This window comes from Odocoileus virginianus, chromosome 19 (genome assembly GCF_023699985.2).
Source record: "Odocoileus virginianus isolate 20LAN1187 ecotype Illinois chromosome 19, Ovbor_1.2, whole genome shotgun sequence".
Lineage (NCBI taxonomy): Eukaryota > Metazoa > Chordata > Mammalia > Artiodactyla > Cervidae > Odocoileus > Odocoileus virginianus.
This window is the reverse complement of record NC_069692.1, coordinates 13,801,381-13,829,302: the sequence shown is the minus strand read 5'-3', so window position 1 is coordinate 13,829,302 and position 27,922 is coordinate 13,801,381. Positions and strand designations below refer to the sequence as shown.

Sequence of the window (27,922 nt, the reverse complement as noted above, 5' to 3'; positions counted from 1 at the left end):
TGGTGTCAATCGTGATTTTATGCAGTGTTTATAGTTACAAGTTCCTTAGTTACTTAAAAGAAAATAAAGCATTGACATGAAGTGACTTGAAAAGTGCAGGTAGAATCTTGTGATTTTCCTAGGTACATTTGACATGTTTGAAAGTTCTCTGAAAGTGTAAAATGTTATCTGTCACAACTTTCTCTCTCTCCGGGAATTAACAATTTTAGAGTTAAATGCCATTGGTAATAAAATCTTGAGGTCATTAACTGATCTGATTCATGGAGAAGACTAACAATTTCCACATAACATTTCAGAAACTTACGATGGAAGAACATGCTGAGAGTTTGCTAGGTTGTAAAATAACAATAAATTTCTTCCTTTTAAATGTTTTCTGTTTTTGCACCCTTAACATCATCATGTGTGTCTTTGTCTTTGATTCACTCTTCCATTGTTATTGAGCATCACTCTGCTCTAACATTGACCAGGAAAAAAAAAAAAAAAGATGTAGAAACTTCTCCCACTGCCCAGCTCTGTCTCTTGGTTTGCAGACCAAGGGCAGCTTCTTTTCTCATACACCCGAAGTTGCATGGAACCGCTCTCTGCAGAGCTGTTTTGCCTTCTTTCTCAAATAAAGGCTTGCATGGGAAGCATCCCCTGCACAGGATGCCAGAGTCATCTGGCTGGGGGCCCATGTGGGCAATGGCCCAGATATGCAGATGGGCGTTCCACCAGCTTTTTCCTCTGATGCTGCTTGGGTTTGGGGTCACATCCTCTACTTGCCCAGTCAAGAATTTCAGAATGGCAGCCAGGGACTTCTTAAAATAGGAGGTCTGTATTTCTTGGTCTGTTTCTTTTCTGTGCATGTGTGTACTTGACAAAAATAAAATCTGAGAGAGAAACACGTTTTAACACTTCTGTGCTTATACTAGAAATAACAAACATTAAAATTGTGGCATCATTAAATACTTTTCTGTGAGTTGTCCCTTGGTCTTTGCAGGGAATTGGTCCCAGAACCCCGCCCCTCCACCGATCTTGCCTTTGATCCTCTAGTGCCTTGTGTAAAATGAGAGCCAGCTGTCCATTACCTGTGGGTTTCACTAAAATTTCAAGGATTAATGTCAGTTATTTAGTAGAATTTCAAGTAACTCAGTGTAATTTTTCCAAAAATAGTTTTGAAATTACTATTGCTAATAATTGTTTCCCTACTTCTGTGCTTAGTAGCACACAAATGTCAGAACCCAAACACATATAGAAGAACTACTTCAGTTCTGTTATTTCACCTATATGGTAAGCTCTTTTCATTTTTGGTTCCCTTTTTTCCCCTTAGAGCTTGATTATTGTTTATTTTTAATATATTAAAATAGATAGGCCATCAAGATATGATGCATCTGTTTTTTTCCACATAACAATACTAGAAACACTGTATTTATGCCTACATCAGTTCTATGGGGTAGAAATAGAAGTGTATGAAAACATTTGTTTGTACCAACACTAAGAAATTAAAGGATATCTAAAAATTATGAAAGCGTAAGATAAAAGTATATCCTTATAATTCTCCAGATTAGGGTGGGAAGTAAAATTTATAAACTCATTTTCTCTTATTTTAATATCTCAGGTGTGTTTAGATTTGGAAGTTTTTACAATTTAAATGGCATATTTTCTTCATCTTCCTGAAATCAGTGTTTTCCTTTTTTTTTTTTTTGGTTAGTTTAAAATGGGTACTTTTGGCTGATAGAACTGGTCATAACATTTTATCTAATGCAAGCTATCGACTGTCTATATTTCCAACCTGGAATAGAGTGACATATAATGCTGCTGCTGCTTCTAAATCACATCAGTCGTGTCCGACTCTGTGCGACCCCATAGACGGCAGCCCACCAGGCTCCCCCGTCCCTGAGACTCTCCAGGCAAGAACACTGGAGTGGGTTGCCATTTCCTTCTCCAATGCATAAAAGTGAAAGTGAGGTCACTCAGTCGTATCCAACTCTTCATGACCCCATAGACTGTAGCCTACCAGACTCCTCCGTCCATGGGATTCTCCAGGCAAGAGTACTGGAGTGGGGTGCCATTGCCTTCTCTGCATCTAATACTTATATATGTATGCCACACCGGGAAGCATGTGGGATCTTAGTTCCCCAACCAGGGTTTGAACCTGTGCCCCCTGCAGTGGAAGCACAGAGTCTTAACCACTGGACCACCAAGGAAGTCCCAAATCCTAATAGTTTTTGTCTTTTAAATGACTTTGGATCCTACATGCAAACTTTGAACCCCATAAAAACTCTTTTTTGAACAGTTTACAAGTAAACTAACTTTGATATGCACTTTGAAAACAACATTCTTTTTATAATTTGTTATGCTTTCAAAATCCAGCTTTGTAAAATACTATAAAAATAATAAAAAAAACCTGTTACTATTTATTGGAAGCTCTTTCTAGCTAAATGCTAAACTTCTGAACCCCTAATGCTAAAAAAAAAAAAAAGAGTGTGCTTTTTTTTCACTGATTCCTTTCCATTAATTCTGTGAGGTAGGTAATGGATATTAATATCCTCTCTGTAAAGAGAAGCAAACAGGTTCTGAGAGTTCAGTGGTAGAGCTTGGATTCAAAGTCAAATCTAACATGACTTTAAGCCTGATGGAGGTTGTGTCACTGTATACATTACATGTACGCATCTATGTACACCAGGGTGCCTGAAACCATATCAGTAGCTTGCATTTGTTTTACTAACAAAGGCCATATTATCCACCTACTGATTCCCTGTCAACACTGTAATCAACGTGAGACTCAGCAGGCTGGGAGAGGAGGCTTGATGCCAGGCCCCTGTCCACACCTGGCTGGACCAGGTGGACTTGGGGCTTCACAACTTGGAACTGCCAGTGTGTGGACTAGAGAGTCAGAGAGGGTGTCCCGGCAGAGTCAATATACCTGACTGTCCCTCTGAGATTTTGAATGTGTCCTAACACTGCAAGACACACTTGTAGTTCTACCCCCGAGAAATAACCTCTCATAATAAGGCTGTATTTCTGTCATTGTTCAAAGGTAAGTTAAAAAAATGTTATAGCTGCTGTGCATTTTTGGCCACTATGGACATGGACACTTTGATAGGTATGTTTAAAAATGATTCCATGGGGGACTTCCCTGGTGGTCCAGTGGCTAAGACTCTGAGCTCCCTATGCAGGGGGCCCAAGTTCAATCCCTGGTCAGGGAGCTAGACCTACATGCCACAACTAAGACCCAGTGCGGCCAAATAAACATGTCTAAAACAATTCCATGGGAAGAAGAAATGTATTCGTGTTTTTCTCAAATTCTTGTCCTTTTTGAAACCAGTGCCAGATGAATGGTTAATGGCAAGACGATATTATTTGCCTGTTGTTTATCTATATTTAAATGTGTCTCAAATCCTAAGTCCATCTAGACCATTATTGGTGGGGATATTCATTAAAATTATTGTTATTGGAAATAATAACTTCAGGTAAGAGGTTATTTAAAATATGTATTGCATCGAATATCATAGAAAATTCTGGAACTTAAGTGTACCTCAAATTCACCTTCAGGGCTTTCCCCACACGTGTCAGTAGGCCCTACACCAGGGTTTCTGATTCTTGAATTTGCATTTCTGATGACTCCTGGGTGACACAACAGGTCAAACTTTGAGAATTACTGGCCTAGAACTTAGGTCTTTACTTAATGGTGTTGCAAGAGTGCCTGAACCTGTTTTGAAAATGTTCAACCCAACTAGATAGTTAACTCATTTCTTCCTTTTTCCTGTTACAGACAGGAAAGAAAACTTTTCTTCAGGATCAAGTGGGATTGTTTCTGACTTCTAGCTTAGTCCTCTTCAGAAATTTAAATAAGGGGAAAGGAAGTTCTTTTCACGGCATTTGTGTCTTTGCAATGAAGAGAGAAAAATCTGAAAGAGACTCAGTGCCTCTGATCTGTACCCTCTATGCCTAGTAATGCTGGAGCGGAATTGGTCCATTCAACTGATTCTCTTTGCCAACCTCGCCCCACAGTCTGAATTTCTGGAATAGCTTCTCACTGTGCTAAGCACAGGCCTGGGAGAGAGAGAGAGAGGATGGAATATGCTGAAAAAGCACTGGGCTGACTGGAAGGCACATGTTTTCTATACCCTGTCCAGGGCGTCTGTACGGGATGAGTAAATAACTGTGACTTTGCTCAAGCCATTTATATTCCTGGTGCTGTTTCCTCCTTTGAAAAGTGGGGCAAATAATTCCTGACCCATTTACCCTACAGAATGCTTAGGAGCATCTGAAAAAATGTGCTGAAGGTTTGCATGAAAGAGCTTCACACATGTGAGGCTTTGTTGTTGCGTTACGTCTGATGCCTAGAAAATCTTTGTCATTCTTCCTAGTTTAATCTTTAAGAGCTGTTCATCCAGTGAGACTGGGAATAGTTGTAGGGGTGCCTGTGTGTCATTTGACCAGTGGCGCTAGTTGCAAAAATTGGTTCTTTTTTTGTAGAAACATTTTTTTTTTTACATCTGCTCATCATTTTTGGGAGGGAATATATGGATAAGGATTACAATCATAGAGGCAAATGACTTGAAATAGATAAACAGTATACTTGTGTGTGTGGTATACCTACTCTAAGTGTTCATTAAGAATTAAACTTAGATTTCACAAACCAGTCAGCATTCTGCTTGTTCAGGCAGCATTTTGAAAACTGCATTCTGTGGGTACTAGTCCTGCAAAATTAAATACTCCCTGAACATGAGCTGTGAGATTAAATACATTGTGGGGCTCTAGAGTCATCATCCCCTCTCCTCCATCCTAAGGCTCATGATTCATGTTAGTGTTTCTGCAGCACCTGGAGTCCAGAACTAAAGAAACCCGAGCTTAATTTCCTTCAAGTCTTTGAATACAAAGTGTTTGCAACAAACCAAGGCCCTCTTTTCTCATATCCTCTATTATCTTGCATGGAACTAGTTTTCTCAGAAACATTTATCAGTGAAATATTGCTCTAGGCTCATGATGCTGTCTAAAAGTTAATAATATTAAAGTATTATCTAAACAATCCTTGGTGGCTAAAAATTCAGTATGGAAATTCAACTTTGGAAGAAGGTATCTCCCAAAGAATAATACATAAAGATGTTTCTGAGTAGCAAGTGCTATTATTCCATAGTTAAAGTATGAATAAATGAAGGGACCTTTGTGCTCAGCTGCTTGCCCTTTTTCTTTTTTAACATGTTTTATTTGTTCTGCTTCAAGTTATGTTTTGGTGACTAAAATCACAACCCTTAACTCTGAAATTCAGTCAAGTCCAATTGCTGTTGCTGCCAAGAGGATGCCGGGTTGCCAGTTTCAAGGATGTTTGGAGCTTGAGAACGCCTGGGAGAGCGCCTCTGCAGAAGCACTTTCTTTTAGAAGCCAGGGCTGAGGAGCAGTGTCCTACAGCTAAAGCTATATCCTACAGCTAAAACCACACTCCCTCTTCCAGCATCATGCCCTAAATGTTTGCAGGGCGGGTGGTGAAGAGTCCTCATACTGACTTTTGTTTTCTGATCAGTGCATACACTCGAGAACAGTCATGCATTTAAAAACCCCAACAATGCGGTATTCTTTGAAAACAAATGGGTCTTGGTTTGGAAAGGAGGAATCAAATCTCTCCTGCTAACAGAAGTCTTTGTGTACCTCTGTAAAGTGCTAATTGCACAACAGAATAAGGAGGCATTTCAGATCCTTTAACTGACAGCTGTGTGTCAAATGATGGCCAGTCAGGGTTGTATCTGGCATGTTCCATGGTAGGGAATTCATATGACCCTCTTCTAGCCATAGGAGATATACAAAACTGGTCTTCAGAGTATTTTTTAAAAGGACAATCTCTGATGCCACTGAGAAACAAAAGTGGGGAGGACTTCTACAGGCCCCCGGGAGCCTGTAGAACATTCAGGCCTGATGGTGGGCTGCCTTCTCTGGTCCCGGCCTCTAGTCAAGGAGTCTTTCTCCTGCCTTGGTTTGAGCACCTCCTTTGTTACCGAGCTTGCAGTGGTGGGAGACAGCTTGCTCCTGGAAGTTATAACTCGTCCCCAGGGACATGGCGATTCAGACCTCATCCTCTTAACCTGTAAAATGGGGCTCAGAGATGGTGTATCCTTCGGCTACGTGTTTGCTCCACTTGATTACTCTGAGGGACAGAGATGAGACTAGGGTCTATACCTGTGTTTGACTCTGGTTTCTGGGAGCAGTAAGGGAGCTGCATATTGGAAGGATTTAGAAGCTGTTGTAGATTTGTCAATACGCAGTTGGTATATAAAGAACCCTAACTTTGGGGTACTTTTTAAAAATTTATTTTTCATGGGAGGATAATTGCTTTACAATGTTGTGTTGGTTTCTGCCCACAACAGTGTGAATCAGCCATAGGAATACTATGTCCTCCCCTCTTGAACCTCCCTGCCACCTCCACCCCTCTAGGCTGTCACAGAGCCCCAGTTTGAGCTCCCTCTGTCACACGGCAGATTTCCCCCGGCGACCTGTTTTACATATGGTGATGTATATGGCTCAATGCTACTCTCAGTTCATCCCACCTTCTCCTTCACGCTGTGTCCACGAGTTCTTTATGTCTGTGTTGCTATTCCTGCCCCACAAATAGGTTCATTAGTACCATTTTCTAGATTCCATATATATGCATTAATATACAATCTTTGTTTTTCTCTTTGTGATTTACTTCTGTCTGTCAACAGACTCTAGGTTCAGCTTCCTCACTAGAACTGGCTCAAATTCATTCCCTTTTATGGCCAAGCAATAGTCCATTGTGTTTATACACTACAGCTTCTTTATCCATTCATCTGTTGATGGTCTTACACGTTGTTTCCATGTCCTGGCTATTGTGGATAGTGCTGCAACAAACATTGGGGTACATGTATCTTTTTGAATTATGGTTTTCTCAGAATATATGCCTGGGTCTTTTTTTCTTCTTTCTTTTTTTAATAAAGCTTGCTCACAAATTTGATGATAGTACATTCATAACATGATAGTACATTCATAATATGATTTTCTAAAATATAGGAGTTGTGTATAGTATTATAGTATTATGTATTCTTTACCCTTATTAAGGGTAAAGAAGTAATGGCATTTCATTTTGTCCATCTTTCACAAAGTGTCAGTTTAGTTCAGTCATTTACTCATGTCCGACTCTTTGTGACCCCATGGACTACAGCACGCCAGACCTCCCTGTCCATCACCAATTCCTGGAGTTTACTAAAACTCATATCTATTGAGTTGGTGATGCCATCCAACCATCTCATCCTCTGCCTTCCCCTTCTCCTCCTGCCCTCAATCTTTCCCAGCATCAGGGTCTTTTCCAATGAGTCAGATCTTCATATCAGGTGGCCAAAGTATCAGAGTTTCAGCTTCAGCATCAGTCCTTCCAATGAACACCCAGGACTGATCCCCTTTAGGATGGACTGGTTGGATCTCCTTGCAGTCCAAGGGATTCTCAAGAGTCTTCTCCAACACCACAGTTCAAAAGCATCAATTCTTCAGTGCTCAGCTTTCTTTATAGTCCAACTCTCACATCCATACATGACCAATGGAAAAACCATAGCTTTGACTAGATGGACCTTTGTTGGCCAAGTAATGTCTCTGCTTTTTAATATGCTGTCTAGGTTGGTCATAACTTTCCTTCCAGGGAGCAAGCGTCTTTTAATTTCATGGCTGCAGTCACCATCTGCAGTGATTTTGGAGCCCAAGAAAATAAAGTCAGCTACTGTTCCCACTGTTCCCCCATCTATTTGCCATGAAGTGATGGGACCAGATGCCATGATCTTAGTGTGATCATGATCATAAAGTGTGGTTCCATTTAATTCAATCAAAAGGTGACAATTAAAATATGGTTGTTCAACAGCATTTATGAACCTAAGTTTTGCTTCTCTTTTGGCCTGGTCTTGAAGGTTTTCCACTTTCTTCTATGGGGAGGGGAGGGGCTGGGGGCAGGGGAAGGGGAGAGTGTCTGGCTCTTGAAAGTCTAGGAGTTCAAAAGCATGTGATACTACTTATGATGATATATATTTTAAAGGAAAGTCTGATAAAGTCTGTGAAGTTGACTGTGAGTTCATTAATGAATTTTCTCCAGAACATATTTCTGGTTTTTTCTCTTCCTGGGAAGTTCCATGGGTTCTTAAGATCTATGGGACAGTGTCTTTCCAGATTACCAATTTATGGGCTGTCTCAGAATAGATTTGCTTTTGTTCAAAAAAAGCTGCCCTTAAAATCAGGTAAGTGGCATAAGTTCAGTTTATATTTAGTAAATGTTGATCTTGTTAACAGCAGTGTTTGGTGACCTTTGATTATATGCTTCTCTTATTTTGATCCTTAGGGGAAACCTGATGGTTTTCACTTTGTCTTCTCGAGAATGAGATAATGATCTCTCTGTTATTGCACCTACTTTGACTCTGCAGTTTTGTTAAGACTCACTGTGACCTAAAATCTTAACTTTTCTCATAAATCGAGAGAAATAAATCCTAGTGAACTTTTTTGGCGATTTATATGGCAGTTTGATGCAGAGTTTACATACAAAATAGTTTTGTTGTTTCTTATGTGAATAAAAATGTTACATATTGAACTTTAAGGGCAATAGATGGATGAGAAATGTTAGCAAAGTCATAGCCACAGTAATCTTTGCCTAGATGGAATGTGAACTTTGGGGTTGAAAAATAGTTCGGCAACACTAAATACCTCCTTTTACAAAATATGTCTCTCTGAAAGTCTCTCTGATGTGTCTGAATGCAGCCCTTAGATGGAGCATCACCAGTCATGTCCAGAGAGCCAAATGTGCACGGAGCCCTGCCCTGGGGTGTTGCATGATGGCGAAGACCAAGTAAAACTCCAGGAATCAACCTGCAGTTGATTCTTAACCTGCAATGCTGTATTCCAGTTATGATTGTTTTAACATAATGAATGAATGAATGAATAATGGAAGGAAATTAAGGGATTATCAAATCAGCTTTATCAAGTAGGATTTGTGAAATGTCCACACATAAAGAGCATAAAGACGTGCTGAATAAATTCTTTTTTTACCCTTTTCGCAACTGGGACATGATCTAACTGATAGGAACATCAAGCTGTGTTTCTGTCATTAATTGATTAATATCTAGTGGTTTTAATCTCTAAATTATTTTAAGTTGCAATCTGATCCTTATTATTCTTTAGTTTACTAAGACATCCAACTTACTGAACATGATAATAGTTAAAATATTTTAATGTTCTCAGTTCATTATGTGCTGTAAAGATCATGTTTAAGTTGATGGTAAATCAGTTCACTGTTGGTAAAAAAGTACATGTTGATGTAAACTGGGCCCTTGTGGTTCATTTTCTGAAAATGAATTCATATAGTTTAAGTTCATATTGCCTAGTTTTACTTAATGCAATTTGAGACAAAATTATTTAGATAGTATGAAGATTAGAAAAAAAATAGTTTCTGTGGAAAAAATACAGTTAATTCTGTTTTTATATTTCTTATCTGTGGAATAGTAGTTTTTAACCTTTTGTGTATCATGAACACTTTTGAGAATCTGTTAAAATTATGACCTCTCTCACTAGAAAAATACCCAGGCAGCTAAAGGATATTCACAAATTTCTTAACTGAATTGATAAAGCATAGATGACAAATAAATTTTTGTTTCTTTTATTTATTTTCTTTTTTTGGTCAAGGGATATCTACCATTTCATTAATAGCTTCTGCTTAGTAATGATCTCTTTCTTTCTTTCTTTTTTCCTTCCTTCTTTCCTTTTTAATTGAAGTATTCGTTGTTGTTCAGTTGCTAAATTGTGTCCAACTCTGTGACCCCATGACTGCAGCACACCAGGCTTCCCTGTCCCTCTCAGAGTTTGCTCAGACTCAGGTCCATTGAGTCGATGCCATTCAAACATCTCATCCTCTGTTTCCCCTTTCTCCCCTTCCATCAATCTTTCCCAGCACTGGAGTCATTTCCAATGAATCTGCTCTTTGCATCAAGTGGCCCAAGTGTTGGAGCTTCAGCTTCAGCATCAGTCCTTACAATGAATATTCAGGGTTGATTTCCTGAATATTAGGATTGACTGGTTTTTATCTCCCTGCTGTCCAAGGGACTGTCATGAGTCTTTTCCAGCACCACAGTTTGAAAGCATCTTTGATGCTTGGTCTTCTTTAGGGTCCAATCTCACATCCATAATGACTACTGGAAAAACCATAGCTTTGACTATATGGACCTTTGTTGGCAAAGTGATGTCTTTGCTTTTTTAGGTTTGTCATAGCTTTCCTTCCAAGGGGCAAGAGTCTTTTAACTACATGACTGCAGTCACCATCTGCAGTGATTTTGGAGACTAAGAAAATAAAATCTGTCACTGTCTCCACTTTTTCCTGTTCATTTGCCATGAAGTGATGGGACTGGATGCCATGATCTTAGTTTTTAGAATGTTGTGTTTTAAGCCAGCTTTTTCATTCTCTTCTTTGATCCTCATCAAAAGGTGCTTTAGTTCTTCTTTAGAAGTATAGTTGATTGCTTATAAATAATATTAATTCAGATACTTTGAATTCAGGAATGTTTGAAGACATATATGTATGTATGATATAGACAACTCTATATTATTAAGATATATACACACATATGTAAGTACATATATATGTGTTTGTAATATAAGATAGAAGCTGAGAGTGGATTTGGGTTTTAGAAACAAAGTTGGACCTCTGTTAAAGATATTAAATGATATGATTTCTGAAAGTAACAGTAGTGTAGATCCCTACAAAGTAATACAGAATGGTAACTGCTATACGAGAAGTAAGAACAAAGTCCTGAGAAGATTTGGGGAAAGGTATAAGTTTTCTTCTCATAGGCTGATTTCAGAAGGTATGAAGGGCTAGTGTATGATAGTAAAATTTTCATAACTATAGACTAGAGGAAACAATCCGAGGAGGAAGAATGATAGTAGCAGAAAGGTGAGGATGAAAGGGTCAGCACTTGGGCCAGTGAGGAGTTTGACATGATGGCAAGTGGAGGGGAAATGGGAGGCGAAGGAGGGAATGGAAGGAGCGGGGCTGCAGTTTGTGAATGTACTTGAGTGCTTTGGGAGGAGTTTAAACCTTATAGGATAGGATTTGTGTCTCTCTAAATGTTAATTATCAAGCTGAATGGCCCAGTTCCCCTTTGTAGAATAAGAAACAACATAATATGAGAGTAAGGGTGAAGTTTGGGGCAAGCTCTGTGGGGAATATGAGGGCAAGCAGCAATAAATTAAATTAATTACTATATTCATCAGAGGTCTTGGTGAAACTCAAGGATGTGCATCTGTGGGGGAACCAGGTCTGTCTCCATCATGACCCAACTTTCTAAGAATTGAAATGGAAGCAGAGAAAATGGAAGTTTCCTTGTTCTTAGACTAAACAAAACTGAGGGTCTGTGAGAGCTCTTAGCTGTCTGTGAGAATAGAATGTCTGACCAACTGTAGGATTGGGTGGGAAAAAATCAATGTCAGATTGGAAGGGTTAGTTAGATTACTGGATTCTCATTGTGGACACTGGGGAACAAGAAGGTGGGTCTAGTGGAAGTAAGATAATAGAGAAGGTGAGAGGAATGTGGTTGGTAGGAGAGATGACAGATATCTTTCTTGGAGAGAAGCACTGCCTAGATGATGCAGAGGCCCTTGACTGGCCACTGAGTTGGGTGGAAGGTTTGTTTTCTCAAAGGATGAGAGCCAATGAGGTCCTTCTGTTAGAAGAGACATCATTCTGTATTCTGACCTTAATAAAGATGATCAGAAGTATGGGACTGAAAAGGAACATAACCAGGAAGCAACAAAGGTGTTCTGAGGGTGGTAGATATTTGAAATAATTATACAAATAATAATTTGTAATAATTTGGGGAGAGTTTGGTTTAACCAGATGATCAGAGCTAGAAAAAAAGGATGGTTAGGGAGAGTCTGGAGGTAGCTAGGATGAGGATGATGAATTGGGAGGGAATGGGAATATTTGTTCAATGAGTACGTGAGTGGAGTGACTAAGATAGAGACAAAGTAGGCTTCAGGCAAAGCACTTTCTCAGCTTCAGCAAAAATATTGCCATTTTGTATTGGATGATTCTTTGTAGTGGGGGCTGTTCTCTGCATTCTGGAGTGTCTCGCAGCTTCCCTTTCCTCTACACACTAGATGTCAGTAACATATTCCTAGTTGTGACAACCAGGAAAACCTGTAGATGTTGTCAAATGACAAAATAGCTCCCTCAGTGAGATTCACCAAACTAAAAAACGAGGTGCTAGAAGGCGCACTTAGAGGTAAAAGCAAGTTTCATTCATAATAGGTTTTGAGTTGTCCAGAGGATAGTGCAGGTGATGGTGAAAGGAAAGGGAGCCTGGAGCCTGGCTGCTGTGAGCCTGTGAGGGGGTCATACTCTGAGGAGCACCGTGGACCTGGGTCATAGCCATCCTCTTGATCTATGGAAATAGAATCTTTAGGGAAGCAACCTAGTCATCTAGAGATTTTGAAAACTAAGTGATTTATTTGTGTGTTTCTAAGCAGATACTAAAAAGCCTCTTAATGAAAGTGAAAGAGGAGAATGAAAAAGTTGGCTTAAAGCTCAACATTCAGAAAACTAACATCATGGCATCTGGTCCCATCACTTCATGGGAAATAGATGGGGAAACAGTGGAAGCAGTGTCAGACTTTATTTTTGGGTGCTCCCAAATCACTGCAGATGGTGATTGCAGCCATGAAATTAAAAGATTCTTAGTCCTTGGAAGGAAAGTTATGACCAACCTAGACAGCTTATTAAAAAGCAGAGACATTACTTGGCCAACAAAGGTCCACCTGGTCAAGGCTATGGTTTTTCCAGTGGTCATGTATGGATATGAGAGTTGGACTGTGAAGAAAGCTGAGTGCCGAAGAATTGATGCTTTTGAACTGTGGTGTTGGAGAAGACTCTTGAGAGTCCCTTGGACTGCAAGGAGATCCAACCAGTCCATCCTAAAGGAGATCAGTCCTGGGTGTTCATTGGAGGGACTGATGCTGAAGCTGAAACTCCAGTACTTTGGCCACCTCATGCGAAAAGTTGACTCATTGGAAATGACCTTGATGCTGGGAGGGATTGGGGGCAGGAGGAGAAGGGGATGACAGAGGATGAGATGGCTGGATGGCATCACCGACTCAGTGGACATGAGTTGAGTAAACTCCGGGAGTTGGTGTGGACAGGGAGGCCTGATGTGCTGCGATTCATGGGGTTGCAAAGAGTCGGACACAACTGAGCGACTGAACTGAACTGAAGCAGGTAGTAAATTAAGAAGAGTGGGCTGGTGGGTTAGCAGCTATGGAGTTATGGAAAAAAGCAGGAGGGGAGACAAAGTCGGTTGGGAGGTAGGTTGAAATATACATTAGGGAAGGGGAATGCTGAATAAGCATTTGTGGGCATATCAACTGGAGAGACAACGTTGAATCTAAATTTATTTGGAAGCTACTTTTTTATGGTCAATTATCTGCTCAACCAAGCTTTTGCATTCTTGGCTGTTTTTCTCAGTTTAGTTTGAGCCAGGTGGATGTTATGTAAGATTCAGTGAATGTCATCTTTCCTTTGGTACCAGAAACTACTTTTGAGGACCTTGACACTTAATTTGTCCTTTCCCTAATCTACTAACACATACTATGTTTGTCTTTGCAAAACTTCTTAAAATTTCAAATAAAGAATATGCATTCATTATGAGGTAGATATGTAATCGTTTACACGAAGAGGGAGATGTGAGAAGTTTTGGGTCAAATTATGAATTTTTAATTTGATAAAAGATTTGCATAAGAGTTAATAATATAATTACAATTTAAAAGGTAAACGTTTTTTGACTAAAGAGTTGGGTAACTTTTTCTTCCTTTTATAGAAATGCACACACACAAATACACACACAAACACACACAAATGACAACTACTGCCTGTCAGGAACTTGCAATTAAAAATACTTAAGCTATTTATATTCCTTAGGTGATACCCCAAACCTGAGAATATTCAGCAGGCATTTTAATATTTGATATTCTGATTCACCAGAAGCCCCAATTTTTGCTGAAGAAGTATAGTAAAACAGCAGAGATTCATCTTTCAAATTACCCTGTCTTAAACTATATAATGTTTCTTGTTTCAACTTAATTTCTTCTGTCAACTCAGTCTTTTGGTGGACTCTAACTTGCATACCTGGAGAGAGGGGAGTAAGTGATAGACTTCATGAAGGTCCCTTTAACTTGATGATTTTATGATTAAATTTTGCATTTAAAAATTGGCTTTTTCTGGGAGAGCCAGTCAGAAGGTGCTTTTCTAGCTCCTGATTTTATGCATTAATATAGCACCTCGTGCATTTTTCTTTAACACAGTTCAGGCAAATTAGCAGAAATAGAGGCAAAAAAAATTGCTTAGTAAACTTAGAACCAGGTGCCTATGAAGTTTTTCTTACTGGCAGTGATGGTGCAGCCCTCCTAAAAGTATACTTGGATCCCCTGAAAAATGTAGGTGTGAGGAAGTGGTGTGGTGGGCAGTGGGTGTACTGGGTGTGGGATGAGGGCAAGGCGGGGAGGAGGGGGAATAAGAATGATGCTCTTCATAGGGATCAACTTGGGGGTTCTGGCTGTATGGGAGAAGAGAGAAGTGAGTTTCTTAGAATACACTGTTCACCTCTTCATGCATTGCTCTTCTGGATGTGGTAGGTTTTTAGGTCTTGTTAACAGGATAGCCATAGTGTTCAGGGTGAATAGTAGAGCCCATGTAAAGCATCAGGACAGAATGAAATAGAAGCAGAGAATGGAGAAGCGTACTCTATTCAGATGAAACCCACGAAAGTTTAGGTAGGCCAGATTGCAATAATCCTCCACTGGAATTTAGCCAGGACACACATTAGTGCAGGCTACTTTCTGTCTAGCCTAATTAAAGTATTGTTGAGAACTAACGAAGTTGGCTGACTTGCAAAAATCAGTGCTTGTTCAAATTTGTAAGTTATAAGTGCTTAACAGTATGACCCGATTTTTATGCTGGGGTCATCTTATTAATTAAAGTTTTCCAGTCATCTAATTAGAGAATATAGTCTGAACTGAGTCTGGAGGATTCCCAGTCTTACTTGCTAATTTAAAAGAAAGTGGAAATGAAGAAGAGTTCTCAAAGCAATGCAATGGAAAGTGAGACTCTGGACATGCCTTGAGAGATGCCCAAGACCAGCGGGGCAATTATTTAGGATGTGCTTCCAGTAGAGACATTAAAGGGACACCAGTGAGCTAGCTTTTAAACATAGAAATCTGTGCCAGCCCCCAAATTAACTCTTGGACTGGAATATGAGTGCATGTTGGAAAGCTGGAAGGCACGACCAACACGACTTATTGAAACTAAGCATTTGCTCATTGATGTTATACCTATTTTTTTTCAGCTCGAATAATACTTTGTCAACACAGAAGAAAGAGAAGGAACAGTCTAAGATTCTAGATGATTACCTGACACTTAAAAACATCTTCTCTCAGAAAAGAAAAAGCAGTAGACAAGTATATTCTATGTGTTTTCTGAAGGTAAAGTCCTATAACTGAGATGTTACATGTAAATCCTTAAAAGCCTGGAGTTGTCATCAGTGTCTTTATATTCACATCATGCTGAGCACAGTACTGTATCCAAAATAAATAAAAAGCTTTCAAACATTTATTAAACACCAGTCATGTGCCACTCACTGGACTAAGCAGAAGGCGTTAAAAGATGGACAGAAAGGATTTGGCCAGTGCGGAGAATACATGTGTCGGTGGCTATCTGACAACTGAGTAATTAATCATAGTTTCTCGTTCTCCTGCTTAAGCAGCCAAAATCAACTCAGTGTTTGTCTGCAGGCTCTAGTAGATGAAGTACTGGTGCAGGACTGCAGTATTACCATAAGTACTGGTACTTATCACTTCACAATGGAACCAAAAGGATGGAAGGGAACTTTTAAAGTTTCGTTGGGTATTTAAAAGAAGCTGCCTGAATTCTAGTTGTCTTGATCAGTTTTCTAGGTGCATGTTTGAGGGTGCACTTCCTGTTTGTGTGTCTGTGTCCGTGCACAGCGTTCTGGGACACAGATTCTCCCTCAGCTTTTCCATGCTGACCCATCCCGATGCTTCAGAGCTCAATAAGTCAGCATCCTGGGGGCTCTGCCCAACCAGAAGCTCTCCATGACAGCTATTTCACAGATCCTATGTGAGGGTCACAGGGGACCAGAAGTGTTTTTATTTATGTGTCTTGCAGCCCAGTTGAACTTTTAAAAATTTGATACTTGCTTTGAATTAATCGGGATATTGTTGCCAGCCCTTGTCTATTTAGCAATAACCCCTCAGCAGTATTTTGTTTAAATTCTATAAGATGCCATTTAACTTAGTACTTAAAAGTTAAACTATTATACCTATTCTTCTATAAGTTACTTTTAAATAATACCTTCTAAATTAAAATTTTAGCTTTAGGTCAGTTGCTTGGGTCTCGCCCAAGAAGCAATTAGAATGCGTATATCATAAATGCAGAAGGGAAAAAAAAAATTCTAGCTGTTTCAGAATGATTTGGCCTGAAAATCATAGCAGCTGATGGTTTATATCAACAATGTTGCTCACAATTCATTTGGTCCATTGCTATTATGTTTTTAATGAGTAATGTTTCATGCCAGTCAAACACATATCACTAGATCATTATATAAATTGGCAATTTACAAAAAAATAAAGAACACTGACCTGAAAGGATGGGAGTGAGGCATTTGTATATCCAGTGGGAGGGATGTGTGTGTGTGTGTGTGTGTGTGTGTGTGTGTGTGTGTGTGTAGGTATACGCGTGTGTGCTAAGTCTCTTCATTAGCGTCTGACTCTGTGTGACCCTGTGGACTGTAGCCCGCCAGGCTCCTCTGTCCATGGAATTCTCCAGACAAGAATATTGGAGTGGATTGCCATGCCCTCCTCCAGGGCCTCTTCCCAACCCAGGGATCGAACCCGGGTCTCTCAAGTCTCATGCACTTGCAGGAGGGTTCTTGACCACCAGCGTCACCTGGGAAGCCTGTGTAAGTATATACTTATATACATATCTTATCAGGTTTTTTCATTGAGAAAATGAAGAAACCCTTTAATGAAACCCGCTTCCTGATATGGTCCCTCACTATTTTAGATAGGGCATCGCATTTTTAGTTTAGAAGAGGAGCGCAGCTGGTTTAGGCCAGGTGCTGATAGTACTAATGTGGATGTAGGATCCTGCTTGGATGGATAGTTCGAAGGGAATCATTGGCCCTTGATTTGATCATGCTGGCTCTCAAATTTAGTTTTTGATCTGGCATTTGACATTGCGTTATACCCAGAGAGTTGGAAATCACAAAGCTTTGCAGCTTCAGAGTATATATAGATTGAGACCCTGTAATGTTACCTCACACACCCAGCACTCATTATGAGCAGTCTCTGTAAATAGAACATTCTGTTCTGTAATGAAGGTTGTTTATTTTCATCATATAATAAGAGGGTGTGTTAGTTGTTCAGTCGTGGCTGACTCTTTGTGAACCCATGGACTGTAGCCTACCAGACTCTTCTGTCCATGGGATTCTCCAGGCAAGAATACTGGAGTGGGTTGCCATTCCCTTCTCCAGGGGATCTTCCCACCCAGGGATTGAACTTGGGTCTCCTGCATTGCAGGTCTATTCTTTACCGTCTGAGCCACTGTCTCAGCCAGGGAAGCCCATGATAAGAGAGGCCTATAGTGTGAACCCCCTGTGGGTGTGTGAAAGGGATGGAGGTTGAGAGCTGGGCCAAGAGCCAGGAATATGAGTGGAGTTCAGTTCAGTCGCTCAGTCATGTCTGACTCTTTGTGACCCCATGAACCACAGCACACCAGGCCTCCCTCTCCATCACCAACTCCTGGAGTCCACCCAAACCCATATCCATTGTGTCAGTGATGCCATCCAACCATCTCATCCTCTTTTGTCCCCTTCTCCTCCTGCCCTCAATCTTTCCCAGCATCAGGGTCTTTTCAAGTGAGTCAGCTCTCCACATGAGGTGGCCAAAGCATTGGAGTTTCAGCTTCAACATCAGTCCCTACAGTGAACACCCAGGACTGATCTCCTTTAGGATGGACTAGGGAGACATTAAGTTAAAAAATACTATTTTCTTATAAAGTCTGTTCAACCCTTGAGTATATGTATAAGGTGATTTTAGAATCTAATTAAGATTTTTGATACTTTTCTTAAAGCCAGTGGTTCTTAAAACCAGGGACAGTTAGGGGCAGAGTTAAATTTGAGTATTTTTTTCTGCCATCTTTTTTTATATTGATTTTTTTTTAGTGAGATTATATATATAATTGAAATAAAATAATCCCTTAAATTAACTATTTCAAGACCTTATATGAAATTAAAAATATTTCTTGAAAAGTATTAATTTTCCCCTGTTACTACATTTAATGAGGTAATTTAGTGTTTCTAGGCAAGTGATTTACACATATATCAGAGTTCTTTGCAGTGGGATAGCGGTGATAAAAAATACTCACAGGCTTCTGACAACTCATTTTATGCCTCAGTTGTCTCCTCCTCTCTTCTTTCTTCCTGACTTCAGGCATTTTTGAAGGCCTAGCTCTAGCTTTGCTTTTAGAATGATACGTTTTGGAGTGGATAAATCAGTTGGTCAATAAATATTGATTGAATGCATGCAATGGGATTTGTACAGAGTTTGTGTTACGGAATATGTAGGGAGGAAAAACTTCCCTCCACCCTCAAAGGTCCATGGCTGGGTCTGTAAATTAAACTAATAAAGACAGAGTAACAGGAGAAAAACATGCACATTTATTTAATTTTTGTAAGTCACAAGAGCCTTCATAAAAGAAGGCCAGAAGAAGCAGTTTGCCCTGAGTACGTTCATGGTAGGTTTGAAGAGTGGGCGATTGTGTAGAAATATGACAGGTTGTAAGTGTAGTAAAATGGGGGACGCTTGGCAAGCCTGTTAAAATTCTTCTTGGCATCTCTTGTCTTCAGGGATAAGGGTGCTCTTTTCCTCTGGGTGTATGGAGGGCACCTTCTACAGGAGAGTTTTCTGACCTGTTTCAAGGGAGAAGGCTGAAGGGAAGTCAGAATGGCTTTGCTTCTCCTTGTTTTTCAAACTCCTTCAGCTTAAAATATTCAGTACATCAAGGTGCCATACTTGGGGGTAGCATGTCCTGAACCCCATCAAATTCAAAACAGGAAGATAATGATAAGGAGCTTTTCTTCCATCTGGTCAGTAATACTAAAATGATTAGATTATCTCAGGGAAATTTCACCAATGTGGTAAGTCTAGTTGAGTGTTGAAACATGGATAAAATTTAGATGGTTGGACATCAGATTTTAAAAAAAGAGGCAGGAGCCTGAATTGATCTGAGACTGAACTCTCTTGTTTACTTATTTGTTTAATTTTTTGCCATTTTGTGTGGCATGTGGGATCTAAGCTTCCCCACCAGGGATCAAACTTGTGTCCCTCACAGTGAACATGCAGAGTCCTAACCAGTGGACTGCCAGGGAATTGCCAGGACTCTGCTGTTTAGACTGAAGTTTTTATGTGGGTGTCGTGCAGGTTATGAATGGATAGAGTTAGTGAAGATTATGGATTTTGATGTTTAGTGTAGTTTTTAAGAGTTCAGCTGCTGGAATCAGATTCTCAAATGCTGACTCTACAGTTTGCGTCACCTTGCACAAATTGCTTCACCCCTCTGCACCTCACTTTCTGAATCTGTTCAAGGAGGTTGATAATAGCACTTACCTCATTGACTTGCTGGAAGAATTAAAGTAATTAATACATGTAAAATGATTGTAATAGTCACCGGCACATGTTAAACACTCAATAAATGTGACTTTTGTCATTAGGAAGAGTTTTGAAACCTGACGGAGGAGTTTAAGTTTTATGTGATAAGTGACAGCCAATATAGTTTCTTTGTTGTATGGTGACATGTTCTAAGCATTGTTTAAGGAAAAATAGTTAGAGAATATTGGACCAATTCCCATGGAGGAAAACTTTAGTTAAGATGTAACAGGACATACCTGGTTTTAAGATAATGAGAGCCTAGATAATAGCGACAATAAAAATGATGGAAAGGAAAAAAACAAAAAACAAGTATTTTCCTTACAAAACATGTTTGATAAAACTGTCAGTACTTCTGTTGATAAAACAAGATCTTCAGGTCAGGTATGAAGAAATAGAGACTTGGTGCTGTTTCCCGTCATGTGAGAGTAAAAAGAGAGGGTGCATAGCTGATAATGAAGGATCTTCTGAGGAATGATTGTTGAGATGGAATGACAGATAGGGTCGTTGGGCAGAGTGGTGGAGAGGGTGCTGGGTCAAAGTTCTCAGGGAGGGCGGGGAAGGTTTACCTGTATTGGGAGGCCGTCAAGGTGGGAGAGGAAAGCTATTCAGTAGGAAATAAGTAGTAGGCAAAGAAGGCAAAATATATAGACCATTTCTTTAGAACCTGGGAGGCAGGATCCTTGGGGTTTAGTTGTAGATTTGCCATTAACTTCATGACCTTTGACAATCTGTGTGTTACTAATAGAATTTATCTGCACATAACTGAAAATACTGATTTTTACATTTAGGAAGCACTTTGACTTTTTGGATTATCTTAATGTATATACAGGAGTATCAATATAGCAAATTATCAGGATCCTGAAAAGAAGTAAAAGGGGTTCCTGCACACCCAGGCTGACCCATCCCACACAATTATGCACCAAGTAAGAGACTGAAACGGATATACATGAAATGGTTGTTATCAGTTATTATAAACCATAGGAAACCATTTGAAGGGGCGGGGTGAAGAAAAGAAAGCTTTATGGTAGGTCCACCGATGGCAGTGACAACTATATTACCCAGTGAAAAGTTGAAAGGGCCAAAGATAAGTGTAGCATTTGGGGACAATTTGAAGGGAGAGTACCATCAGCTCTGAGTCACCTCGCCTTGCATTTAAGGGTGTTATTATAGGAGCTTAAAATAACTTTCAAAGTAATTTACAGTTTAGAAGTTAGTGTCCCAGTTAGAGAGTGAAGAGTTTGAGCTTTAGAACCATATCTCCTGATTTGGAGTTGGGATAGCAGGCTGGGTGCCTTTCTGCTTCTCTGCCTGAATGAAAAGTTGAGTTCACCGTGCTCTGTTTCAGGAAGCGAGGGAGTCCCGATAGCCTTTTTGAAAGATATCCAGTCATTAAGACTAAACCAGAAGGATTTTTAAAGAGAGAACCTATTATTTGTGAATTAGCAGCTGCATTCAAAAGATAGTCTAGTTTAGAATAGTTTATTGATACTAATTAATTGACAAGGTTCATCTAAAATTCTGCTTTCAAAGTATAATAATATATTGGCACTGATTTTGAACACAAAATTAGGTACCAGTGAAAACGCTGTGGCACTTAGCCCTAAATTTGCCAGTTATTGCATATCAATTTCTTATTGTTGACAATGGATAATTTTTTTCCCTCAGATACTATTAAAGGGATCATTAGAATATTCAGAATGGTTAAAATGGGCATATTAAACTGTCCTAAGCAGCGTTTACGTCGAAATTTGCTTTGAAAAGCCCTTAAGCTGACTCTGTTGTATACTTCAGTAACTTTGGTTATACCAGAACACTTTATCTGTGATCTATTAAAATCTCCCACTGTGTGTGTTTAAAGATTTCCTTTGGTTTAAAAACAATGATAAAAACCCTTACGCAGTGTTCAGTGATATGTGTTTTCAAACAGCAGCATGTCTCATTTCAAGAGATGAAATAAGTATCATTAAAATGGTAACTCAAATCAGTCAAAGCACTTTTGTGGAAGATTTAGATTAAAAGTGATTAAGAACTGTTGTGGTTTGCTGATAGACGCTATTTTGTATTACATTAATTTCCCCATTTAAAAATAGATGACTGCTTTTAGTGCTTTAGGAGAACATTCAGTATCCCCTGAAATGCATAGAGTTAGTGGGGGTGATCCCATTATGTGGTGTCACTGGCCCAAAAAAGAACATTGAAGATTGAAGACATCCCAGCAAGTCTAACTTTCTCAGCATCAACAGACCCACAACAAAGACTGCAGAGAAAAAAGAGATTTGTTAGCTTTTGCCTCCAAAATGGCTAAGAGAAGTTGGAAGAGTAAAAATTTAACCAGTTGAAAATTCTCAAAATGTTTTGAACAGAGCTGGTTGAATGTTTGGTGCTGAAAAGTGTGAATAATCTTGGCAAGAGATCAGGCAGATTGAATAAGTGGATGTTCAATTTGTCCCTGATGTCTACTGTGCCCCAGATCAGCTCTGGAGTAGCTTTGCAGCTTTCATTCATTTGCTTAATTTAGGCTTCTTCTGGGACATTTCTTGCCTGTGTATGTAAAAAACCAGTGCAGTTCAACTGCTTGATTAATTTTGTTTTCAGTGAAGTTAAAGTCAACCAATCAGAATTATCAATTGGCCCCATTAGATTAGGTAACTGTAATTATTACTTTGTACATCATATCTTTTTAATAAATATGAGTTTAAAAAATGTGGGTCTACTAAAACCCATTGAATTGCACATGTTAAATGACTGAATTGTGGGGTACATAAATTGCATTTCGTAAAGCTGATAAAGAGTATTTCTGTGGAAAGTAAGGGTCATTGGGAGCATCTAGCGCAGACCCTGTGGGGAGATGGGTGAGGGGTAGAGAGAGTCTGGCAGGGGCAGGGAAGGCTGAAGGAAGGAATGGGACTTGAATTGGTCTAGAGGGTGGGCAGAATTTCCAGTGACTTCCTAAGAGGAGGCAGAAGTTGTCTTCTTTCCCTACCTCTTCAAGCAGTGGGTACACGGCCAGAAGAGTCATAAATTCAGATTTTAGAAAAAAAATCTAGGATCCCATTTCAGGGGATAACTCTGGACAGGAGAAGAATCTAGATGTGATTGGCAGCAGTCCAACTGGTGGCTTCATAGGTTCTCAAAAGCCCAAGGGGTTGATAACAGATTCTCCTCAAATGTTCACTAAACATCCAATCTCTTCTGCCTTCCAGACACGAGATATAGGAAGACACAGGCCATAGCCACAAGGAACTTAGAAGTCAAGTCTGCCATGAGGCCTGAAATTTACCACAAAACACTTCCCTTTGGAGAGTTCAAGGACTGTTGATAGAATCATAGAATCTTAGGTGTTAAGTACAACCTCTATTTTATATAAGAATTAAGTTCAGATTCTACCAGCTGTTAAGACCTTGAGCCAGTTATATGACCTGTTTGACTTTCAATAAAATGTGATAAGGAAAAAAAAAAGAGTGTGGAATATGTGAAATGATTAACTTATGTGTCTCTTAAAAGGTATCCCTGTAGGTGTCCCTACAAAAGTATCATTTGCATTTGAGGATTTTATGATGCCATACTATGATTAACATAGTAAAAACCAGAAATATTTAAAAAGTGTTTTTCCAAGATCTTTCATATTTTGAAAGAGTGAAGGTTAAATCTAAAGTGACTGATGGATAAAGGAAGAAAAGAGGAATAAAAAAAATACACACACACACAGCATGTTGTCTGTTAAAAATTTGGGAGCTGTAAAATTAGGCTTTCAAAACATCATAGAATAGTAGCCTCATACATTGTAAATTGCAAAGACACATTACAAATGTTTCTCCAAATGAAGTTTAAGTTCAGGAGAAAAAAAAAGGTGAACTGCTAATCATTTAAAAGATTTTCTCAAATTTTAAAATATTGGTGGGTCCCACACAGGTGTGTAATTAGCTCCATAGGTATTATCTTTAGACTTTGGGGGAAATTTCTGAAAATAAACCATGGAGCACTGGGGCTCATCCTCCCAGGCTGCTGGTGTATACCTGAAACTCCCATTTCTTGTTATTGCTGCAGCAAAAGCAAATGTTTCTTCTGCTGTTGTAAGTCCTTTGGTATTTCTTAGCAGGACAGGGGAATAGGTGTTGCGGGGCACAGATCTGGTAACCTCTAGTTCCATCAGGAATCTTTGGGACCTGGCAGGCAGGGTCAATATATTCCAAGGGTCCCTTCATCAGCCTTGTTTACTGAACAGATATTGATCCCTCACCAGTGTGCTTGGCAATTGACAAGACATAGGGAACTCTAAGACAAGGTGACATTCCTAAAGAAGTTAAATATTCATGCAATTCATAGGTGAACCCTCTGTAGGAGGTCCAAGAAGGTCATCTGAATGAAAAGATGAAAGGGAACTGACAGGAGTGGAGCAACCACTGTGTGTCCAGCATCTCATCTGAGCCATTGAATCCCAACTTCAGGATAAGTGTATGGCGTAGGCACTGTTAACTTCAGTAACTTGTGACCTTGGGGTCACTCCTTTATCCTTTATTTTTCACAAGTACCTATTTGGAAAATGATTCACTCTCACATTTACTAATTAATATGAAGTTAGATCTTGAAGACCAACTCTTTAATTTTACAGTTGAGATAATGAAGGCTCAGAGAGGTGAAGAGACTTCAGGATAATGTTGTTCTAACTATTTTATTTGTGAACCACATAAAGCTACTGAAATTGATTCTAATGATGGAGGCTAATGTAATGAATGATTAAAACGTTGAAAAGAAGTCTTTCCCCATTGCAACCTTGTGGAACATCTAGCTGTAGCCAGAAGTACAAGGTTATTCACCACACTGGGTCCTAATGCTCCCTGTGGGAAAAACAGACTGTTGTTTCCTCTTCAACTTGATGGCCAGCTCTCACCCCTAGGTTAGAGATTTGAATTTAGAAGCAATTAAAAAAATAACCTCCATTTTTAAACTACAAAGATTACTGAGTTACCACGTGTGGGTTTTTTTCTTCTCAACATTTTGTGGAACCTCTTCAAAGTGTAATTTTACTAAATGGCTGTTTGCAAGAAGTTTCAATGATAAGAAAAAGTCAAGTTCTGAGTACTTCTTTAGAATTTATTTGCCCTTTTTATTTCCAAATGGAGAGCCTTCAAATGTGTTAGGTAACTGCCATGGTTGAAAAAAGTCTTGCCAAGGTGTAGTGTCTGTGTGTTCTGTTTTGTGATGGAGGTATCAATAGGGCTGTTTCTGAGAAATGTCCAAAAGCAGTGTGCAGTGTGTGAGCATGACTGTTCAAACTATTACGTTACAATGTTACTTTAATGGAAAAAAGGCTAAATGATTGCACCAAGGTTCTTTTATTTTACTTCAGCTCATTTTTAAATTACCAGTAGAAGAAATGCGTTTTGTGAAATGAAATCTGCTATACCTCTTGTTTTGTTACCTCAAAGGAAAGATTGGGTTTACTCTTCTGAAAAGTTTAATATTGAACTAAAAATGTGCTGGGTCAGATGAGGCACTAAGGTAAGGATGGGGAGTTAATTGTGATAGGCTCATGATTTATAATGGAATGAAGTGAAAAAAAAAAGCAAAAAACTTTCAATCCCTCTTTTCTTTATTGTAGACTGTATAGGAAGCCTAAAGAAATGCTACTCAGGATCAGTGCAGCTACCCTCATATCTTAAGTAACTGTTGGAAGTGTTCTCTTCTGTAAATCTGAAAGGGATCTGAAAAGCAAATGTAACTAATGGTCCATAAATACAAATTTTAGAGAAATACAGTCAAACCTTTAAGCTTTGAAAATAATTTAAAGTCAAATCAACAGATTTGAATAGGGGAACAAAGCACTCTTTGTTCTGCCTTCTATCTTCTGAATTTTGCTATGGAACTTTAAGCCAGGAATTTGTAGAATTTTTTATTTATTTTTTTTACCCCTCAGTAAGTTGTTACTATTAAAATGCAGCTTGCTTTGCAGGCCACCGCTCTGTCCACTTGAATCAAGTGTTTATGTTAGCACTCATGTAAATATGCTTGAATTACTTCAATAGGTCCTTCAGACAGTTTTCCATTCTTCAAAGTAACTCTTGAGGCTTTTATATCCTATTTGTTCTACTTTCTTCATCTCTGTTATTCTCCAATTAGACTTCCAGGAGAAGTAGTAGAATCGTTATTTCTCTCTCTTCATTGTTCCTGCGCATTTCTCCTTCACTGGGAAACATCACTGTTCTCCTGAGTAATAAAATGAGCAATTTAAATGTAAACCCTATGTAATAGAGTTGCTTAGTGCTATTTGAATTCAGTTATAGAAGAACCTTAGGAGATTCCCAGGTGAAATCTGAATCTCTCCCTATACATGGCAGGCAAGGGAAAAACCGAGAAAGAGACAGACTGTTCTAGATTGGTGGGTCGCAGGTTTAATGAACAAAGGGACTTATACAGTAGACTTGCCTTGGGCAGCCACAAGATGGATAGATCTCTATACCTGCTTTCCAGAGTCATAAGAGTTTATGAAAGGGGCCATCAGATTTAGTCATGTGTACCATTTAGATGGTCTTAATGGCACATTGCTGTCTCAAGGCTGCACTCTTGAAGTAGCTCCCAGTGCCAGAGTGGTTGTCAGAGCATCCATTCTGTGCCCAGAGGAGGAGGCGAGAAGCCTCTGATTGCCCAGGTCCAGCTTGTAGGTCAAGTGACAGTCACATCCTCTCAATAACCTTCTCCGATAGGTGGTTCTAGTGTTAAACAGCTTGTAAAAACCTCCTTAAGATCACATACATGAAACAAAGTTCTCATGTCATTACTTTATGCTCTCTCTTTGCGTAATACCCTCAAATTGTATCCCATCACTTTTGATACAGTCCAGCGTCCTTACTATAGAGTCGGAAGGGTTCTGGAATGATCTCATCCTTAGTTAGCTTTTGGCCCTCTTCTCCCCTTACCATATTGTGACTCCTTCACTTTCTCAAATGTCTCAAGCTTCTTGCCTTCAGGAGCTTCATGCTGTACTCAGGTCAGGGATGCTCTGCCCACCCACTCTCATCTAGCTGCTACTGTGCCTTTAGGCCCCTGCTTAAAAGATCCTCTGTGAAACTTCCACTGGCTTTGTGGCCACGCGGAGTCCCCTATTATAAGCTTTCATAGCAATGTTTTTGTTGTTGATCAGTTGCGAAGTTGTGTCCGACTCTGCGACCCCATGGACTGCAGCATGCCAGGGCTCCCTGTCCTTCACCATCTCCTGGAGTTTGCTCAAACTCATGTCCATTGAGTCAGTGATGCCATCCAACCATCTCAGCCTCTGTCGCCCCCTTTCCCTCGTGCCATCAATCTTTCCCACCATCAGTGTCTTTTCCAATGAGTTGACTCTTCTCATCAAGTGGCCAAAGTATTGGAGCTTCAGCATCAGTCCTTCCAATGAATATTCAGGATTGATTTCCTTGAGGATTGACTGGTTTGATAAGCTTGCTGTCCAAGGAACTCTCGAGCGTCTTCTCCAACACCACAGTTTGAAAGCATCAATTCTTTGGCACTCAGCCTTGGTTATGGTCCACCTCTCACATTTGTACGTTACTGTTGAAAAAGCCTTAGCTTTGACTATACAGACCTTTGTTGGCAAAGTGATGTCTCTGCTTTATAATACATTGTCTAGGTGTGTTATAGCTTTTCTTCCAAGGAGCAAGTGTCCTTTAATTTCATGGCTGCAGTCACCATCTGTGGTGATTTTGGAGCCCAGGAAAATAAAACTTGTCACTGTTTCTATTTTTTCCCCCCTATTTGCCATGAAGTGGTGGGACTGGATGCCATGATCTTAGTTCTTTGAATGTTGAGTTTGAAGGGAGCTTTTTCACTCTCCTCTTTCACCTTTATCAAGAGGCTCTTTAGTTCTTTTTTGAAACATTTTTTCCATATGCCCCACACGGTTCCTGAGATATAGTAATTGCTCAGTAAATATTCATGGAGCAGGCTAGTTAAGGCTAGCAGCTAGCAGGATAGTTGAGGCTACTTAACTATCACTGAATAGATACTTCTGGATACTAGTAACCGTTTAACTACTCTACCTCTACATCTGTAAGAAGGAAATGACTTGATACTTCTGAAGTCTTCTCTACTGTTGAACTGGCTCCTCTCTTAATTGCATTTTCTCCTTAAGCAGTCTCATCTGTGCCTTCAGGTTTAACCATCACCATTACCTAGATGATTCTCAAGTTAATAT

The 27,922-nt window shown here is 39.5% G+C and overlaps 1 protein-coding gene and 1 non-coding gene across 2 annotated transcripts in view; one reads left to right on the top strand and one right to left on the bottom strand.

Moving 5' to 3' along the window:
- The window catches only part of NKAIN2 (sodium/potassium transporting ATPase interacting 2), a 1,117,882-nt gene that overhangs the window by 4,077 nt on the left and 1,085,883 nt on the right, over positions 1-27,922 (top strand). The gene's annotated exons all lie outside the window — the stretch shown is intronic.
- TRNAG-UCC (transfer RNA glycine (anticodon UCC)) lies at positions 2,114-2,186 on the bottom strand. The gene has a single exon. It is a non-coding gene; the product is annotated as a tRNA-Gly (tRNA).